The sequence below is a fragment of the Pipistrellus hanaki genome, assembly GCF_964339955.1.
Source record: "Pipistrellus hanaki genome assembly, chromosome: 3".
NCBI lineage: Eukaryota > Metazoa > Chordata > Mammalia > Chiroptera > Vespertilionidae > Pipistrellus > Pipistrellus hanaki.
Window position 1 is genome coordinate 178,523,473 of NC_140505.1, and position 6,000 is coordinate 178,529,472.

At 51.1% G+C, this 6,000-nt stretch overlaps 1 protein-coding gene across 2 annotated transcripts in view; it reads right to left on the reverse strand.

Moving 5' to 3' along the window:
- Nucleotides 1-2,588, reverse strand: part of SLC41A2 (solute carrier family 41 member 2) — a 67,998-nt gene extending 65,410 nt beyond the window's left edge. Inside the window, exon 1 of one of the 2 annotated variants that reach the window (XM_084880128.1) lies at nucleotides 2,451-2,588. The gene's annotated coding sequence lies outside the window, so the exon portion shown is untranslated. Of the gene's footprint in view, nucleotides 1-2,296 lie in introns of both variants that reach the window. The other variant, XM_084880126.1, reaches the window with a different exon arrangement.
- Nucleotides 2,589-6,000: the final 3,412 nt, after the last annotated feature.

A 6,000-nucleotide genomic window follows, 5' to 3' on the forward strand; every position in this document is an offset into this window, starting at 1 on the left:
GGCAGCATTCATTCGGCTGTAAGTGGCTCTTAACTTCAGCACCATCAAAAATATTTGACCCCAGGTGGTTTGGCTCAGTGAAGAGAGGGTTGGCGGGTCGAAGGTCTCAGGTTCAATTCCTGGTCAAGGGCATATACCTCAGTTGCAGGTTTCATCCTGCCTGGAGCACAAGCAGGAGACAACCAGTCGATGTGTACATTGATGTTTCTCTATCTCTCCCCCTCCCTCCCTCCCTCTCACTCTCTCTAAAAATCATTGGAAAAAATATCCTCAGATGAGGATTAAAAAAAAATTGTATTTGCCACCCACATATAAATATCTATACTAATAAAAGGGTAATGTGCTAATTAGACCAGGAGACCTTCCAGACGTCCTTCCAGACAAAGCCATGGTAGTGGGGCTGAAGTAAAGGCAGTTAGGGGTGATCAGGCCAGGAGGGGAAGGCAGTTGGGGGTGATTAGGCCAGCAGAGAGGGGGGGTAGTTGGGGGTGAGCAGGCCAGCAGGGGGGGCCAGTTGGGAGCTAGCAGGCTGGCAGGGGAGAGGGTTGGAGGCAGTCAGGCCGGCAAGGGGGGGGGGGGGGGCAACTGGGGGTGAGCAGGCTAGCAGGCAGAGTGGTTAGGGGTGATCAGGCAGGCAGGTGGGCAGGTGAGCGATTAGGAGCCAGCAGTCCCTGATTATGAGAGGGATGAACCAGATTGGAGAGGGTACAGGCCAGGCTGAGGAACACCCTCCCTCCCCTGTGCACGAATTTCGTGCACCAGGCCACTAGTAATTATAATAAAGACCATACAAACTTAGGAAAATAGGATCTTCCACTTTGCTTAATTCCAGGTCGATATCTTTATCAGTCAGTGCTAGCCCCTTAACCAAAATTTTTTCTACAAGTGAAGATTATAATTCAACAATAAACAAATTACCCAAGTAAAATATGGGCAAAATACTGTATATGATAGCCATTTCTCCAAAGAAGATATACAAATGAGCAATAAACACAGGAAAATACGCTCAACATGATTCGTCAGCAGGGAAATGCACGTCAATACCACTTCACACCCACCAGGCTGGCTATAATGAAGATTAGCCAACAAACAATAGCCAGTGTTGGTGAAATTGTGTGGAAACTGGAACCCCGCACACACTGACTGGTGGGAAAGTAAAATGTTGCCCTTACTTTGGGAAAGTTGGCGGTTCCTCAAAAGTTAAACATATGTGTCCGTGCCCAAGAGAAATGAAGGCCTATGCCTGCAATAAAACATCCACAGACGTTCAGAGTAGCATTTATCCACAATGGCCAAAAAGTGGAAGCGTCTTTAAATGTCCACCTACTGGTGAATGGATGAGCAAAAAGGGATCTTGTGGCACACCGTTACAATGGAATATTACCCAGCCATAAAAAGACTAAAGTACATGATACATGATACAACATGGATGAACCTGGAAAACATTATGCTTTGTCCAAGGAGCCACTTCCCAAAAGCCACACATATGATTCCATGTCAATGAAATTGGGAAATCTACAGAGACAGAGAGGAACTGAGTGGAGGTGACGGGGAAATCGGGAGCGACCACAACTGGAAATGGGGTTTCCTTTTGGGACAGAAGGCAATGTTCTGGATAGTGGTTACAACTGCAGAACTTTGTAACTATACCAAAAGCCACACTTTAAAAGGATGAATTTCATAGCATGTGAAATATATCTCAATTAAAAAAAAAAAAAACGTTCAATTACGGGAAGAGCTGACATATATATGTAACATACATGTAAAATGTGATATAGATCATACCTACGGATATGTAATCTTTCTCTAAATGAACTCTGGGGTTTGCATGGTGTTTTCTTAAAAACTGAGATATGCTTCCCATATACCAAGACAAGAAGGCAAGAACGCGGTGACTCAGAGCAAACGCCCAGCGCCCTGAAGCAGGGGGTGCGGGTGCGGGGTGGGGGTGCGGGGTGTGCCCGCGCCGGCCTCGCAGCCTCTCCATCCGCGCCCACCTCCGACCCATCCCTCACCGCCGCCTGCTGCCCGGCCAGGTGTCCGGGCCCCAACGACCCCGCGGGGGCCGGTCCGCCGCCCGCCAGCCGGCCCTCCCTTCCCACCCCACCCCGGGCGGGCACAGCGGGCCGGGCTCCGCGCCGGCGCTGCCCGCGGGCCGGGAGGGGGCACCGCGGCCCGGACGGCCCCGCCGCACGGCCGCTCCCCGCGCCCCCGGCCCTCCCGCGCCCCTTTTCCCCCTCCCCCGGTCCCCAACCCCCAGGTCCGGAGCCGGGACCCGCCCCCCTCCCTCCGGTACCTGGGATGCGCCCGAACCCGGCGCCGCGGCCACAGCCGAGCCTCCCCCTCCGCTACCACCTGCCAGGGCGCAAGGCGCGGGCCGGATGGAGGGGACCCCGCCCCTCAGACCCGGGGGCGGGAGGCCCCGGGGCGGGGGCTGGAGGGGCATTCACCTCGTCCTCCCGCGGCGACGGCAGCGGCTGCGGCGGCCCCGGCCCGCGGTCCTTCCTGCTCGCGCGCCTCCTCGCACCCGTGCCCGCGCTGACAGCCCGGAGCCGGCGCCCGAGGCCGCGCGCGCCCCGCCCCGCCCGCCCCAGAGCACGCGCATGCGCACCTCCCCCCGGGGCTGGGGGGGCGCCGGAGCCTGGTGATGTGGCCGCGGGGGCGGGGCCTGGATCCCAAGCCCCGCCCCCTCCCGGACCCTCGGCCGCGCCCTGAAAGTCGCCGATGGGGATCCGATCGCCAAAGGAAAGAGGGACTTTCCAGGATTGCAGGGCTGTGGCCGCTTGTGGCAGCCACTCCATCTCCCCCATCCCCCCCACGCACAGCCACATCCCTGAGTGCTCCCGGGTCCGAGCCCCCAGATCGGTGACTCATGTTCTGTGTTAGCGGGGTTCGTGTTTCTTTCTCGCAGGCTGAGATCAAAGCCAAGGCACACGCCCCTCTGCACGCCTTTCCGCAGCGCCCGTGGGAGCGAAGGGAATGGACCGCCGGGAGGAGGAGGAGGTGGAGGGTCGCTCCCGGCACCCTCCCGGCGGGAGAGGGGTGCGCAAGCAAAGGGCACCCGCAGCTGTGGAGCTGGCTGGGATGCAGGACTTTCCGAGTTGGCCCACACTTGTTTTTAACTCTAGGTAAAAGAGAGCCAAAAGTTTGCAATGTAAAACCAAGAACTCATTCAACAGCTATTTCTTGAGCACCTTTTGTATATGGTTCAGGTAATGGGCTACCCCCCCCCCGGGGGGGGGGGGATTCCAGTGAACAAAACAGGCGTTGGTCCTTTAGGTACTTATTCTAACGGAGAGACTGTCCCTTTCAAGATTACACAGTTACTGACACTCTTTTCCTCAAATTAAAGCTCCCATCAACTCAAAGGCACACCAGTGATTTAAGTAGCAGCTTTTCGGGTGCCAAAGGACACCAGAGCATATATTTATCCAGTTTTTTTTTTTTTGGGGGGGGGGGTTCTTCTTCTGCTTTTCGAACTGAGTTTTGACTTTCACCTTCAGGGTAAACGGTGCTTCTGTGTGTCCTGGCCATCTGTAGTCTTGCTTTTTTTAAATGGCCCAAGCAAAATAAGTAAAGTAAAATGGCCATGCAGGTGGGGTTCCTGGCCCCCTAACACAATGAGGAATGAAAGTGTCATTGCAAGGAAGAGGAAAACACTGCTTTGACGATATATCCGGTGGTTTCGTTCTTCTTGTTTTTAATTACACATCCCTCGAAGGCTGCTCTTGAAATCTTGCCAGAAATAAAAGTTCCAATCAAATAAGTGTTCCTCCGCTGGGTTGTGCAGTCTTTCAAGGTTTCTGCACTATAATATATATAGGAGAGGCCACCGTTTCCAGGTTTTGAAGATTCTTCCTCTTGGGTATATGCCAGCATCTCTCCCAAACCCCTCTTCCTCTCCCAGGCACCTTACCTTTGCCTCTTCTCTTAAGCTCCAAGGGTCTTTCTTTTGCTTCTAACGTGTTTCCTGAGCCTCTGCAGCCCAGCTGGCTCATTTCTTGTAACTCTAAATAAACTTCCTCTTATAATTTAAAAAAGAAAGAGAACCCCGGCCAGTGTGGGTTGGTGGTTGAGCATCGACCTATGAACCAGGAGGTCTCCGTTTGATTCCGGGTCAGGGCACATACCTGGGTTGCAGGCTACATCCCCAGTGTGGGGGGAGTGCAAGAAGTAGCTGATCAATGATTCTCTCTCACGATTGATGTTTCTGTATCTCTCTCCTTCTCCCTTCCTCTCTAAAGTCAATAAATTGTATAAAAAGAAAGGAAGAAAATTCTACCACCATTTTTTTCTGAGAGAACTAATGCCCTAACTGTCATTTGTTGACATGTGGTGGGCAACCTACTTACGCAGTGCTCTTCATTCTGAATGCTACAGCATAGTGTGTAATTTTTAGGTATTTTAAGCTTCAAGTTGGAATCTAAATTTAAATTACATTTCTAGCCCTAGTTTGGCTCAGTGGATAGAGCATCAGTCTGCAGACTGAAGGGTCTCAGGTTCACGTCCCATTGCAGGCTCCACCGCAGGCCCCAGCTGGAGTGCGCAGGAGGCAATCAATGTGTCTTTCTCACATCAATGTTGCTCTCTCCGTGTCCCTCCTTTTCCCTTTCACTCTCTCTAAAAATCAATGGAAAGAATATCCTCAAGAGAGGATTAACAAAACAAACCAAAAAATGGCATTTCTGCCCTGAAAATAGTTCAAGGTGGAAGAGATACCCCCTTCTGAAAAAGTGGGTCCTACTCTGTGTAGGCAACAACCACATTATTATTTCATCTTCTGCCTGACCACTGGCAATTTAAAATGTGAAGCAAGTGGCTTAGAGCTGAGAGTACGTATTAGTCCCTGCGGTGATGATGGCTAGACAAAAGCCTGGGAGTTATGAGAGTGTGTGACAAAGGGACCTGTCTGCTCTACGGGCTAAGAAAGAGGAACTGACATTTAATCTGAGCCGTGAGAGGGCTAAGAAAGAGGAAGTGACATTTAATCTGAACCCTGAGAACTGAGAAGGAGTAGGCCAGGCCACAAAGGGAAGGGTGTGAGGGTGGGGAGGGCACTCATCGTTGAAATTTCAGGTTTGAAGGCTCTTTGTCAGGAAGCTGTTCCACCTCTTCAGGTCTTGGAGGGGGAATCTCTACTGACAGGCCTGAGATGAGCAGCTCTGCAGGAGAGGGGGACAGGAGCCGGGAGGGCCATGCTGAGGACTTTGAATTTAAACCTAAAGACAAAAGGAAGCCGCTAAAGACCTGGAGAGGGTCCATCTGGACACGATCAGATTGTATTTGCAAAAGACATTCTGGCTGCAGTGTGGGCAATGAGTAAGAAGGAAGCAACCGAGGATGGATGTGTACAGACCAGATGGTGGGCAATGGGGATTAGGAGGAGATGGTGGATTGAAGAAATAGACCAGGGTTAGAACTGTAAGGACTTGATCTTTGACTACATGTGAGAGAGAAAAGTGCACCCCTTCCCCCCAAAAAAGGACTCCCAGCTTTTTATTTCGAGCTCATACAAAATAATATAAATGGGGCCACTTTAAAATAGAGTCACTGCCGTCCCAGGGATACCACTTGGCAGGTTGTATTCCTCAAACCTTTGGAATGTTAAAACTGGGCAAAGAAACCTTTGAAGTTGGCCTAAAATAGCATTGTATTCCAAACAACCGTTTATTGTGACTGGGACTGAAAAGCAAATACATTCTTTGAAGTTCATATCACTGTTAGCTCATCTGCAGTCATAGAAATTCCTTCCTTCCTCTTCCCTTTCTCATAAATACCCCTTGCCTTGACCTCCTAATTGGACTGCTGTTTGGATTTCTGCATGCATTCGTGATTTTAGAATAGTTATGCTTTGGACTTGAAATAAATGTTGTTGCCTCTCACACTGGCCTTTTATTTTTAGGTTAAAAAATATCATATAACGGAAGGCTAATAAGCAAATTGACCAAATGGCCGAACAACCGGTTGCTATGATGCGCACTGACCACCAGGGGGCAGACG